At 38.9% G+C, this 14486-nt stretch overlaps 1 pseudogene across 1 annotated transcript; it reads right to left on the bottom strand.

Moving 5' to 3' along the window:
• Positions 1–3948: 3948 nt before the first annotated feature.
• LOC309656954 (large ribosomal subunit protein uL22 pseudogene) lies at positions 3949–4579 on the bottom strand (annotated as a pseudogene). The gene has a single exon. The product of its transcript is annotated as a large ribosomal subunit protein uL22 pseudogene (transcript).
• Positions 4580–14486: the final 9907 nt, after the last annotated feature.

Genomic DNA, 14486 nt, shown 5'->3' with positions numbered 1-14486 from the left:
TCAAAAGCTTCCAACGGCTTTCTCACCGTCACTTTTTGAGTGGCTAGTTGTGTGATCTGGGTAAGTTTCTTCTCTAAAGGGGCTTCAGTTTCTCCATCTGTAAAATGGGGAATTTGGCTGGCTCATCATTTAGGTTTCTTCTACTTCTTACCTATTTTTAGATCTGCTACCATGAATGTTTGCTGGCAGAAATAGGAGCAGTAATACACTTTACTTACTATAATTTTCAGGCAATAGAATCTTCCCCATCCATTTAAGTTCATGGTTCTCTCTCTCATCCTTGGAATCCAGAGTGTTTGTGGCTGGTATCCTTTATTTGACACCTATCAGTATTCTGAACGGTTGTTGTTAGCAACTTGAAGGGCAAGATTTGTACCTTATTCCATTTTGCATCCTGAATGTTTAGCACAGGAATTGCAGTTAGTACCTACCACTGCTACCACTAACAACAATAATTGTAATATCAACAGTAATAGTTACTATGTATTTAGTGCTTACACATGTGGCGGGCATTGTGCAAGGCACTCCATATACATGATCTTATTTAGGCCTCACGAGAGGAGAAACAGAGAGATTGAGCAACATGCCTAAGGTCACACAGCCCATAACTGGCAGAACCAGTATTTGACATGTAACCCAGGTCTGTATGTTTCCAAAGCTATGATCTTACCCACCATAGCATGCTGCCTTCCTCCAAAATTTCTCATCTTCTATAGATAATAAATACCTAAACCTGAAAATTCAAGAAGTAGGAAATAGAAGCATGTTATTTAGATATATGGAGGTGAGCAACAAAAGAAACGGCTAAAATAATTGAGAATGGTTGCTTTTGAGAAAGAGATGAGGTGGGAGGAATATAGGAGAATGCTGTTTTTTCATAATAAGTGTCAAAGAATTGTGTGACTCTGTAAATTACGTCCAAATCTAATTTTGATAAAAATTTAAACTTGAAAATAAAAGAATTATGGTATACCTATTTAAAAAAAAAAAACAGAGAAATAGGAAATGGGGTCAGACTGGGGAGACAGGACCTGTCCATTTTACACAGAGGATTGCAGACTCAGAACGCTGGAAGGGAGAAATCTGGGATCCTTTGGGTGAGGGGCAGTTCACCCTAGTTGTGGCATAGTGTTTGTACCTATGCATTACCAGTGTTCAATGTAAATCTAATTAAACCACATATGTAATTTAACCTTTTCGGAAGCCACATTAAAATAAGTAAAAAGGAAATAATAAAATAATTTTAATAAAGTATTTTGTTTAAACCGATATATCCAAACTGTGATCTTTTCAACATATAATAAATATAAAAATTATTAATGAGAAAAAAGTAACTACTAATAAATCATCCTTAACACTTCCTGTTAGGCATCTTAGAAACTCTTGGTTTGGCCATCAAATTTATGGGCTTTTTTGATAGTGCTACAAAGACATTTCAAGTTGGAGATCATAGTACTGGGTGTATTCGGAAGGTAGACGTTTAGTACATGTATTTTGGGGGCCTTTTTTAAAAAAGTTGTAAGTGAAAAAATTTAAACTAGATTAAGAAACGGAATTGATTGGCTCATTTTACAGAAAAGTCTGGGGGAGGTCTTGTTTCAGGCCAGGCTGGATCCAGGTGACTTACTCGTGACATTTCTTGCTTGATCCTTTCATCTCTTGGTTTCTGCTTTACTTGCTTTTTTTCCTAGCAGGCTCTATCCCTCTGGCAGAGAACATTGCTCCAAGAGTTCCAGACTTTCGGAATCCATATGGTTTATGGTTCTAGAGGAAGGGAAATACCTTTCCTGATAATCGGGCAAAAATCCTAAGGAGGACATCACCTGACCTAGCTTGGGGCATGTACCCATCCCTGAACCCATTAGTGTGTCTAGAGAAGATGAAGCATTCTTATGGGCAAGGCCTGTGTAATGTGACCTCCCTGTGACTTGGAAGGCTGGAGAGTCTGTATGAGCCTCAGCCAAATCATGTGAGCTGAGTTAGAAGACAATGAAAAGGGAGGTGTAATTCTCCAAACGGAAGGATGATGCAGATAAATATCACAGGTCTGCTCTAAAATCTCCAACTTTCTCACTGTTTTAACAAATGGTGTCCTTTCTAGTGTATTGGAAAGAGCATTGGGCGGATGTAAAGGGCATCTTGATTCTGGTTCCTTCTCTGTTTCTGAATAGCTATGGAGCCTTAGACAAATCATTTATGCTCTTTTGGATTTAGTTCCTGTATCGGTAAAAATGCAAAGTAGAATGATTTGATCTTTCTGAACCTTTCCAACTCTGGCATTCTGTTTCTAAGTGCTAGTGATGATTATCACGTCCTCTGAATAGCAAGAAAAGTCAGTTGCTGGGTTTACTATAGATCAGTGATTTCATACTTTCTTTTCAAAGTCTAGTCATTATCTACAGTAAATTAATGCATCCTTCTCGTTTCTGACATCTATGCATCACACCATGGAAGACATTAGATCTGCCATGGTGAGCTGTACTATGAAAATGGTGCAAGGGATGTATTCTTAGTTTTCTGTACATTAATAAAAAAAGTTTTTATGTAGTTAATGTGAGCTCCACTGGGACAGCAGTCATGTCGGTCTTGTTCAATGCTGAACCTCCAGTGCCTAGCTCAGTCCTTGATGTATAATCGATACTTAGAAAATATTTGTTGAAAGACTAAATAAAGTGTAAAAAATGAAGATATAGGGGCTTCCCTGGTGGCGCAGTGGTTGAGAATCTGCCTGCCAATGCAGGGGACACGGGTTCGAGCCCTGGTCTGGGAAGATCCCACATGCCACGGAGCAACTAGGCCCGTGAGCCACAACTACTGAGCCTGCGCGTCTGGAGCCTGTGCTCCACAACAAGAGAGGACGCGACAGTGAAAGACCCATGCACCGCGATGAAGAGGGGCCCCCTCTTGCCGCAACTAGAGAAAGCCCTCGCACAGAAACGGAGACCCAACAAAGCCATAAATAAATTAATTAATTAATTAAATTAAAAAAAAATGAAGATATAAAATTTCTTAAAGCTCATGCATTGTAGAACCTTCTTGAATGTAAGTGATTGTATATAACCAAAAGAAATATTTTAGATAGGAACAAAACTGTAGTAAATGACAGCAATGCGGTTGAACCCAGTCAGCACAAGTGTACAGCTCAAGCAGTTTTGTAGCTATATCATGTTGCCTTCAATGGACCTCAAAGGTTAAAGTCCAATGCTTTCTGGCCCTTATGGTTGATGATTTCCTTTCCAGTGCCCCAGACTGATTCTGCTCTTGAAAAGCAAATTAAAATTTTCTACATCTTTTGCCTTATTTCTATCTAATTTTAGCATGTTTTCTTACGTAAAGTATCATTTTTTGAACTTTTGTCATTACAGTCATGTTGATCCATTCTTCAGGGAGAGTTTGGGTCCGGTTACCTTCTGAGTTTATTCCAGACTTTTTTCTTTATGTGCAGGTTACACTGAACTATCATGGCTAGGTTGCTTCTTAAAAATAGGGTTTTTTCCATGTCACTTTCTTAATAAAGAATGAAGTTTTCAGTTCGGGTTTTTAGATCCTCCACTCTTGGTCTCAATTCACCTATCAAATTTTATTTCTCACTACTCTGCCTGAGGACCTGTGATGACCCAGTATTTTTTTTTTTTTACTTTTATTTGCATTATTTTTTAAATTAATTAATTAATTTATTTATTTTGGCTCTGTTGGGTCTTTGTTTCTGTGCAAGGGCTTTTCTCTAGTTGTGGCGAGCAGGGGCCACTCTTCATCGCGGTGCGCGGGCCTCTCACTATCGCGGCCTCTCTTGTTGCGGAGCACAGGCTCCAGACGCGCAGGCTCAGTAACTGTGGCTCACGGGCTTAGTTGCTCCGTGGCATGTGGGATCTTCCCAGACCAGGGCTCGAACCCATGTCCCCTGCACTAGCAGGCAGACTCTCAACCACTGCGCCACCAGGGAAGCCCTGCATTTATTTTTTGAGTCATTTATTCCCAGGCCATAAATCTTTGTTTCTTCAGTTTCTTCTGGGATATCTTTTTCTTCTGGGCAACCTCCTCTTCTGGTTTAGGAACAATCTGTTCTCTTTCAGTAAGGATCATCTCAATGTGGCAGGGAGAGCTCATGTATGGGTTGATCTGACCATGAGCTCTGTAAGTCCTGTGCCACATCTTGGGGGCTTTGTTCACCTGGATATGCTCAATGACCAGAGAATCTACATCTAAGCCCTTAAGTTCAGCATTACTCTCTGCATTTTTTAGCATGTGCAGTAAAAATTCAACACTCTTTTTGGGCCACCGACCCTGTGTCCAGCCCCACTGTTTGGCCTGGGCACACCTACCAACTCCACCATTGTAACGACGGAATGGCACACATTGCTTCTTTAAAATGACATCCTTCAGATACTTGGTGGCTTTTCGGATATGCGTACCCTTAATGGCCTGGGCAGTTTCACGAGTGTTCTTAAAAGTGAACGCGAAGACTTGAACCTCTTGACTTGCATGATTTTGTGGGGTTTTCTGGGTCAAGTGAATAGCGAACCATTTTTAGAGGTCACCTCAGGCCGCTTACCGGAAAAGGAAGAGTGGTCCAGTCATTTTAAGTGGTCCAGTCATTTTAAGTATCATCTACCGTGTACCCTGCACATATTATGAGCTCTCCTTGCCTTAAATCTACTTACCAGTCCAAGGTCTATCCATCATCCAGTGCTTTGATTAAAATCCATAATGATTTCTCAAAGTATAACCTAGAAATTTTTCCTTACTTAAAGTTTTATACCATTCCTGTATTGAAACCAACACTTCCTACATAGCTCTGAAGAATACTCTTCAGACTCTGAAGACTCTCCATTGTCAAAGTGGTTTGAGAAATTTCACTGTCCATGGAAAACAATTTGGAAAATAATACTTCTTACTGTGAGTTTCTTGAGGGCAGCGATTAACTGTGATTCATTGTTTATACTCAGTGGCTCGTATATTGCTTGTCCCATAAGCATACAACAAATGTAGAATAAATTAATGATTGATGAAAATTTTGTCCTTCATTATGTGCTAGATTATGTTAATTTCACTTATGTTTTGTATTTAAATCTTATTTCACCAGGGAGATAGAAATCTTCTTAAGGACAACACCATGTCTTGTAAGTTTTTATTTTTCACAACATTTAGTTCAGGACTTGTCATCTGCATGGTAATGAATAGAAACTTGTTGTGCTGCTCTAATTTGACCACTTGAACTACTATGTGTGTCATGTCAGTATAGTGCAGTCAGTTTTACTTTGACAGTTGGAATTTGGTATAACACCTTTGATTATATATTCCATCTTCCAGGATTCACTCTGAAGCAGCTATTCCAATATTGCATTTGGCTGAATACTTGGAGGTCCTTTTCCCTAACTTATTGGAATAAGTTTATTCATTTTATCTCTCCTCTTACAAATCTGTTTAGCTTGTACATATGTGACCAATGTGAGCAAAATGATGCACTGAATAGGTCTTTAAACCTAGCTTTGTATAAACCAGTGAATGTTTTCATACTCCTGAAAAGATTCTATAGAAAGGATTTATAAATCAGACATTAAGGTTTCTAAGGCAGAAACTCAATAATTTGAAATAATGCCAAGGCATTTGGTAGGAATTTTTGGCAGGCAGATTTCTCTAAAAACCCCTTACCACTACCCTGCCATTCCCTTAAGACTACCCTTTTTAACTGGAAGCACTTTTCTATAGGAATTCATGTATTTACATCTAGTTTTCATAGACTTGTGTTCCTGTGGATGTGTGGTATAGCTCCAGAATATGATGTAGCATATTTCAGTTTGATTTTTATAGTCTCAGATTCGTTATTTGCTTGTCTTATTTATAGTACCTGGTATAAATTAATTTCAGTAAATTATTCTAATAATTATTCCAATGAGTCTAAAAACTAAAAATTAGTTTTAATGGAATTGTCAAAATTGTCATAAATTTGTACTATTATATAGCCTTAGGAACACCAGGAATATCAGCATTTTCAAATAAATCAACCAAGTAACTGTGATTATCAAAGTCTAGAGAACTAACTTACAAGAGAAAAGGTTTCAGAAGACAAAATCAGTCTCTTTTCCAAGATTAACTAGGCAAGTTCTCCAGCTCTTTCTCCAGAATGGAAAGCACAGGTGTGATCTCACATACGGGCTGACCATCTTATAATAATTTCCTCTGTGAAGCTTTGTGGAGGCATGTTTTATTACGTATGGGAAAACTTTACAGATTTCCTCTGATTAATTCTTCGGAAAGGGCTCAGATGCAGAAACTGCAAGTTTCAACCCAAAGAACAATTAAAAGTGGTACACATATATTGTACCCCAGCATGCATCAAAGACTCCTTTCTTCTGCCATGGAATTCTTCCCAATTTACCTCTCTGGCACCTCCCCCAAATTCTCCATTTTTACTTTTAACTAAATGTTCAAGCCTTTTGTAATATATTAGTGGCAATATAAACCATTAGTTGGTGCCTCACTAGGGCTTTGAGGCTGCATGCCCATTTGACAGCAGCATTTATGAATGGTTGACAACAAAAATTCTAAAGTTAGGCTTACATTGAAAAAAAATGGCACCATTAATTTTTGTCTAGGAACTTCAGTGGTTCCATTTCATTACATTCAGTTCTCTGGGCAACCCTGCTTCACTGCAAGGGAAAGCAAACCTGGAGACAGGAGACCAGCCTCTCTGGGAGCGCTTGCATTCTGATGACGTAAAATTAGTAAGAGTAGAACCATGGACAGCAGCTATTGCCACAAAGTGATGATAGTTCATTTCATTGGCCTCCTGAGTTTCTTGCAGGCAGTGAGCAGGCATAGGACTTCACACTTACAATTGCAAGCAGTCGTGTGATAGTTTATTATTTTTTTCTTTGCAGTTTGTGTGTGTGTGTGTTAGAGAGGTGGAGAAAATGAGATGAACTCCAGTCTTAGTCTGTTCAGGCTCCTGTGACAGAATACTATAGACTTGTTGGCTTATAAACAACAGAAATTTATCTCTCACAGTTCTGGAGGCTGGGAAGTCCAAGATCAAGGCATTGGCAGATTTGGTATCTGGTGAGAGCTCGCTTCTTGGTTTATAGGTGGCCGTCTTCTGTCTGTGTCCTCACATGGTAGAAGGGGCAAGGGAGCTCTCTGGGGTCTCTTTAGTAAGGGCACTAATCCCATATAAGGGTTCCATCCTCATGACTTAATCACCTCCCAAAGACCCCCTCCTCCAAAAACCATCACGTTGGAGGTTAAGATTTCAACGCATGAATTTTGGGACACACAAACCTGCAGTTCATAGCAGTATCCTTGTGCACAACAGCTGACATTGAATCCATGTGTACCTGATGATAGTGACAATATTTGAATAGAATTTTAGAATTAAAGAGTACTTAGATTTTAACATTTGTTTCTAATACCAACTTTGTATTCAGGATACTTCAAGGTAGTGGCCAAACTCCTTCATATGGTTTAAGAGGCTCTCCTGGTCTGGCCCTTATGCACCTTCCCAGAATTTATTTAATCTCTCTTTTCCTTGGATTCTATCTTCTCGCCAAACTAAACTATTATTTGCTAAGTCTCCACCTGTTTCTTGCCTTTTCAGCCTTTGGATATCTATTCCCTCTGCCAAAAACGCTTTTGTGGCTAACCCATTCAGGAAGCCTGCCCTGAACCCTGCTGGTCCTTCTGTGGACATCCACACTCAGCCTATATATTGCCTATTATGAAGCCTTCATCCTATTTTACCACGGTCTGTTTGCTTGTCTACCTTCCTCACTAGACTGAAACTCCTTGAGGGCAAGAATCATGTCTTGTTCATCTCTATAGCCTTAGTGACTGGCATACACCTATAAAGTAGAACTACTTCTTGAATTAATTTGTGGGTTATGTAAGGCAGCTCTCATAACTGCTGTCTTACAGATTAAGTGAGTGAAAAAGTCAAAAAGACTGAAAGGTCCTATCAATGGAGACATACCTAAAAAACAAGTAACAGATTTAGAACATAAATTACGACAGTGGCAATACTGCTACTACTATTACTATCAATACTACTACTACTACTACTACTTATTATTATTATTATTAAAATACCATGAACCAGGGGCCACACACACCTGGTTCATTAAATCCTCAGATCAACTCTTTAATATAGGTATTCTTACTATCCACCTTTTTGTCAAGGCAGGATTTAAGTTTCAGAGGGGTTCATTCACTTAATGTCACACAGTTTGACCTTGCCTTTCATTTACTCCTTGCTGCCTCTTAGGCATTTTGATTAAATATCCAGATCTTCTTCCACTGTACTACATCAAGCAGCAGCCAATTATAGAAAGAAAATGATGGCAAATCAATTGGTTGCTTTGCCTGCCAGTTGTCAAACACTGGTTGGACTGATAGATTTCACTGAATTGATATATCAAGTTCAAATTAATCTTATCCAGACTGCTGCTGATTCTGTAGACTCTGATTATATCCTTTCTCACACTGTATTGTAGAATTGAAGTAACTTAACTATATGTAACATTTCAGACATAGAATATAAGGACCCTAGGAATAGCCCCAAACTTTCATGCTAGCACCAAGGAAGATAGTTGTGTTTCTTCCCCATACACTTGGTACAAATCACTGCCAGATACAAAATGTTGATCTGGGGGGTCTAAATCTGATCTACACTGGCACTTTATATACTTGTGATGGATTTATGCTCTGATGAGTTGTAGAGGATCGGTTAGACTTGATGGACCCATCCCCCGCCCCCTTCAGCTCCCCTAGCACTTAGCAAGCACATTCACAGAGCCCTAAGCAAGCAGCTTTCTGGTGAGCTGATAATGTGCAGCCTCTGCCCTTGTCCCACCAGACTGGACAAGGAGCACATCCAATTCATCACTGCATGCAAAGCTTGATGCCCTTGTTTGAGCTGAGTAAATCTGTGTTGAATAAATGAGTTGATTTGGCATTGGCAGGACAAATCAGGCTGATAGCCCTTTCTCTTTCGACAGCATTTCTCATTTCCATTTCAGTTATGTTGGATAGTCAGTGTTTGTAAGTAGTCTTCCTCCAGCCTAAAGCACCATACCTCTTTTAGATGGTAACATTTCTTATTATGGCATCTTAGATGGTGTTCTAAGACTTTAAATGGAGTGCCATTTCTTAAAGGTGTCCCAACTGTCTTATACAATCATCACTAGTTTAGCATGACACCTTCTTCAATATTACCAGGTGCCCTGCTTTATGCACAAACTCTGTTTTGTTTTGTTTTTAACAGTTTTGTTGAGGTATAATTGACATGCAATAATCTGTACATATATAAAGCATACAATTTAATAAATTTTGACATGTATATACATATAAAACTGTGAGACTATCATCACAATCAAGCTAGTGAACAAATCACTCACCCCCAAAATTTTCTTGTTCCCTTTATAATCTCTCCCTAACCCCTTTCCCCATCACTAGGCAATGACTGATCTGCTTCCTGTCACTATAATTATTATGCATTTTCTTGAGTTTATATAAATGAAATCACAAAAGATGTATTCCTTTGTCTTACATCACTCAGCATAATTATTTTGGGGTTCATTTGTATAATTGTGTAAGTCCATAATTAATTCATTTTATTGCTGGGTAGGATTGTGTTTTATAGATATACCACAATTTGTTTAGCCATTCATTTGTTGGTTGAGATTTGGTTTGTGTCTAGTTTGGGGGTATTATGAATAAAGCTGCTGTGAACATATGTATATATACTTATATTTATTTTGGATAAGCACCTAGGAATGGAATTTCTGGATCATATGGTAGGTGTTATGGGTTGAATTATGTCCCCTGAAAAAGATATGTTGATGTTCTAACCCTCTGTACCTCAGAATGTGACCTTACTTGGAGATAGAGTCTTTATACAGGTAATCGAGTTAAAATGAGGTCATTAGGGGGGGACTTCATCTAATATAACTGTTGTCCTTATAAAAATGGGAAAATATGGGCATAGAGATATGCACAAAGGAAGGATGCCATGTAAAGATGAAGGCAAAGGTAGGGGTGATGCTTCTACAAGCCAAGGAATGCCAAAGACTGCCAGCAAACCACCAGAAGCTAGGACAAAGGCATGGGACAGATTCTCCCTCACAGCCCTCAGAAGAAACCAACACTGCCACCACCTTGATCTTGAACTTCTATCCAAAATTATGAGACAATAAATTTCTGTTCTTTAAGGCACCCAATTTAGGGTACTTTGTTATGGCAACCATAACAATCTAATACAGTATGTTTGTTTAAATGTTTAAGGAACTGCCCAATTGTGTTCCAAAGTGGTCTACCATTTTATATTCCCAGCAGCAGTGTTTAAAAGTTCTAATTCTTCCATGTGCTCACCAACACTTGGTATCGTCAGTTTCTAAGTTTAGCCATTCTAATAGGTATATAGTGATATTTAATTGGGGTTTTAATTTGCATTTCCCTAATAACTAATGATGTTGAGAACTTTTTTCACGAGCTTATTGCTATCTATATATCTTCTTTGATAAAATATTTGTTCAAATCCGTTACCAATTGTAATTGGGCTGTTTTCGTACCATTGCCTTTGAGAGCTCTTTTTATTTTCTACATGCAAGTCCTTTAGCAGATATGTGATTTCAAAATATTTTCTCTTTGTTTCTTATCTTTTCATAGCATTTGAAGAACAGAGGTTTTTGATTTTGATTACATCAAAGTTATCAATTTGTTCATTTTTAGGTCCTGCCTTTAGTACCTTAACTAAAAACCTTTGCCTAAACCAAGGTCACAAACACTTTCACCTAAATTTTCTTCCAGATGTTTTCTAGAACCTAGAAGTTGAATTTTTAGGTTACATTTGAGTATGAATTCATTTTGAATTAATTTTTATATGTGGTGTGAGGTATAAATTGAGTTTCCTTCTCATTTCTTCTTTTTGCTTATTGATAGCTAATTGTTCCAATGCCATTTGTTGAAAAAATTACTCTTATTCAGTTGAATTGTCTTTGGACCTTTGTCAAAAATCAGTAGACCATATATACATGGGTCTATTTCTTTACTCTCTGCTCTGTCCCACTGGTTTGTCTATCCCTATGCAAATACATCACTTGATTACTATAGCTCAGTGGCTTTGAATTTGGGGTGATTTTGTTCCCCAGAGGCATTTGGCAATGTCTGGAAACACTGTTGCTTGTCATAACGGGGGTGGGATACTGCTTGTATGTAATTGGTAGAAGTCAGGAATATTGCTCAACATACACAGAATAGCCCCCTACAACAAAAAAATTATTCAACCCAAGTTGTTTGGGCTACTTTAGGTCCTTTGCATCTGCATATAAATTATGGAATCAGCTTATTAGTTTCCCTAAAAGTCCTGCTGAGGTTTTGTTTGAGATTGAGTTAAATCTATATGTAGCAAATGGAAAAGAATCGATACCTTAATAATATTGAGTGTTTCCATTCATAAACACTGTATACCTCTCCATTCATTAGGTCTTCTAAATTTCTCTTAGCAAGGTTTTGTAGCTTTTCAGTGTATAAGTCTTGCATATCTTTTATCAAATTTATCCCTAAGTAGTTAGCATTCTTTTGCTGCTATTGTAAATGGTATTGTTTTTTAATGAGTAAAGTTTTAAAGAAGAGACATCTTTATTTTCCATGAGCTTGGAAGGCTAATTAGCACATAACCTGCTCTACTGGGTCTTGTAATTTCAGGCCTCAGTATTACTATTAGGATTCATGGGATTCCAAGTGGTAGTGACCCAAGTTCCTTCAGATTAAGAGAAAGATGATACCTCACTGGACAAAAGGAAGAGCTGCAGATCAGAACCTGGAGCTCAGGACATGATGGCATTTAGATTCACTCTCCCTTAGCTTCTCAACTTTTCTCCAAGTCTTCTCAAACTTTCTCCAAGCTTCATTTCCTCATGATCTTCTATGTTGAGGGATATGGCACTTTGCAGCTCCAGGGCCATATCCTGGCAGCCTCATGAATAGAGAGGAAAAGAGATTTTTCTTGGCCAGCCCCTTTAGATGATTCCTAGAAAGTGCCCTGATATTGGCTAGGGTCACATATCTAACCCTGGACCACAGACTGGCCAAGGCATTGCAGTATAATGATAGGCATCATCAGGATTATATTCCATCAGAGTTTTAGGGTCCCTCGCTAGAACCAGGTGGTGTGAGGGGAACTGGGATGGAAGTCCTGGGCAAAGACAGCATCCACCACGACCAGAAACATAATCTCCCCAGATCTAAGTACGCTCAAGAATTCAAAAGAAAAGCCCTATCATGTGTCATTATTCTCTACTGGAAATGGTGTCATTCATTAACAGATGTTCCTGTTGACGTTTTTAATGTTTCTATGTGCATCGTTTTTGCCTTCATGGATTGAGGGCCTGTTTGGGAAGTGCATCTTCATTTCCATGTCTTTTCTTCCCTTCCTTCATCCAGACAGTCCACATTGTATTGAACCCCTCTGGTTTCCAAACTCAGAATAGCTAAAATTTAGTTAGGAGGATCATATCCAAAGAGGATAAAGATGAGTTGACGCAAGAAAGCAGCCATTAGAATAGGGAGAAGTTGTGAGAGGGTCGTCTTTTGGTGTATCATCACTACTAACCCTGAAAAGTATATTTAACTTCTCTAAGCCTCAGGTTTCCCTTCTTCCTGTCATTTGGGAATTTTTTCTCTGGATGACATTGCCTTTTTATGTTTCAAGTTAAAAACAGAACTAAATTTTGGTGCTGGCATTAGATGTCAGCTCTCCCTTTTCTCCCTTCCCCAGTGCCATCGAATTAACTTTAGGTTAGAAAAATCTCTAGGGATGGATCAAGGAGGTGTTTTCTGACAAGCCCAGCTTTTGCAGCCTTGAGCAAGCCTGGGAGAGCTAGGGTGTGGGAGTTTTGCTTCTATTCCTTGTGGGAATAACTATTTCTATATTTACATAAGGGATTCAGGCTGCCATTCTGTGTGTCCTCAGCTGAAGAATTGTTCCTAGAATGCTGATTAAGGTGAATAAAAAATTCTCTTTTAGAGAAGAAAGAACAAGTATCTGCCATCTATATTCTCCTTCCATCTTTTACTACTCTCATACCCTCTCCAGGTCCTAATAGCAAAGGTGAAAAAGAAGAAGAAAATTAGAGAACAATCATCATCGCTATATATGAAGGACGTAGCATGTGCCAGATCTAACCTGAGGATTTCACCTTGTCGCTTCATTTAATCCTCACAATAAATATATGATGTGATATCATCTCCATTTTCCAGGTGAGGAAAACTAAGGTTTAAAGAGATTACATAACTTGTCTTGGTTACATAAGTAGTTATTACTGGAGCTAGCGTTTGAACCTAGATCTGGCTCACCTCTTAACCTCTATGACATCCTGCATCTCATTGTATCTCAGTGAAGGAAGGGCTTTTAGAGATCCTGTAACATTACCCTAATCATGGAGAGAAGAACAGACAATTAAATGGTCTGGTTTGCCTTTAGTTGAATAAGTTAATTCTAATGGTGAGAAAATTGAAGCAAAAAAAAAAAAAAAATCCCTAGATAATATGTGAAAAAATGAGGATTCCTGGGCTTCACTCCCTGGAGATTTAGATTCTGAAGGTCCTGCGGCAGGAGGAGGAGTTAGATACAGAGTAATGTGGACATGTGTTTACTCTTTAATGCTCCTGATGCAGATACAGGTGATCACTGGATTATACCTTCAGGAAAGCTGGATTGGCTTGTCCCGGTTATGTGGTCATTGTTCTGAATTCATTCTCTGTTGGGCCAAATTTGCATTCATTTTGCCTTAAAAGACTGTGTGTGTGTGTGTGTGTGTGTGTGTGTGTGTGTGTGTGCCTAAGGAGAAGGGATGGAAAAAGAAGGAAAAGCATGGAAAGATGATTAGGTCATCAGGAGAAAGGAATGTCTTAGTGGGGTAGACTGAGGAATCAGCCATGTTTTTCCTTTTAGCCCAAGAGCCGTATTCACCATGCAGCCTAGGTGTGCGTGGCTTCTTGCTTCAGTGAGTCTCAAAGGTGCCGCCCAGCTCTGGTCAGTTCTGGGCCATAGACTGCAATTCAACTTTACCCAGCCCTCTTAAAAATATTGCTTTCGACCCCTGAGGAGATGAAATAACGGAGCCACGCAAAGTCATTACCACTCCAGCCAAAAAGTGGCACAAGACGCCTTTCTAATGGGACATCAGGAGTCCTGCCCTGCAGTGTGAAGCACAGGAAGCTTTCATGCTTCTCTGTCTCTCCTGCAGAAACGATTGGAGCTGCCTCACCTCCCTTCTTCCATTCTTCATAGAGAACCGAAGTGCTCTTTTTATAAATGTGGAACAAATAAAACCTCTCTGTATTAGAGTCGTCATCTAGAATGTAAGGTCCAGGAAGATGGGGATTTGGTGGGGCTTTTTTGTGCTGATGTATTCTCGGTGCCTAGAATGGTACCTGACCCAGGGTAGATGTTCAATCAACTACTGACTGATTGACAGAATAAACGTATGAAT

Source organism: Balaenoptera physalus (genome assembly GCF_965194825.1).
Source record: "Balaenoptera physalus genome assembly, chromosome: 3".
NCBI classification, from domain to species: Eukaryota; Metazoa; Chordata; class Mammalia; order Artiodactyla; family Balaenopteridae; genus Balaenoptera; species Balaenoptera physalus.
The sequence above is the reverse complement of the archived record's forward strand: the minus strand, read 5'-3'. Positions and strand labels throughout refer to the sequence as shown.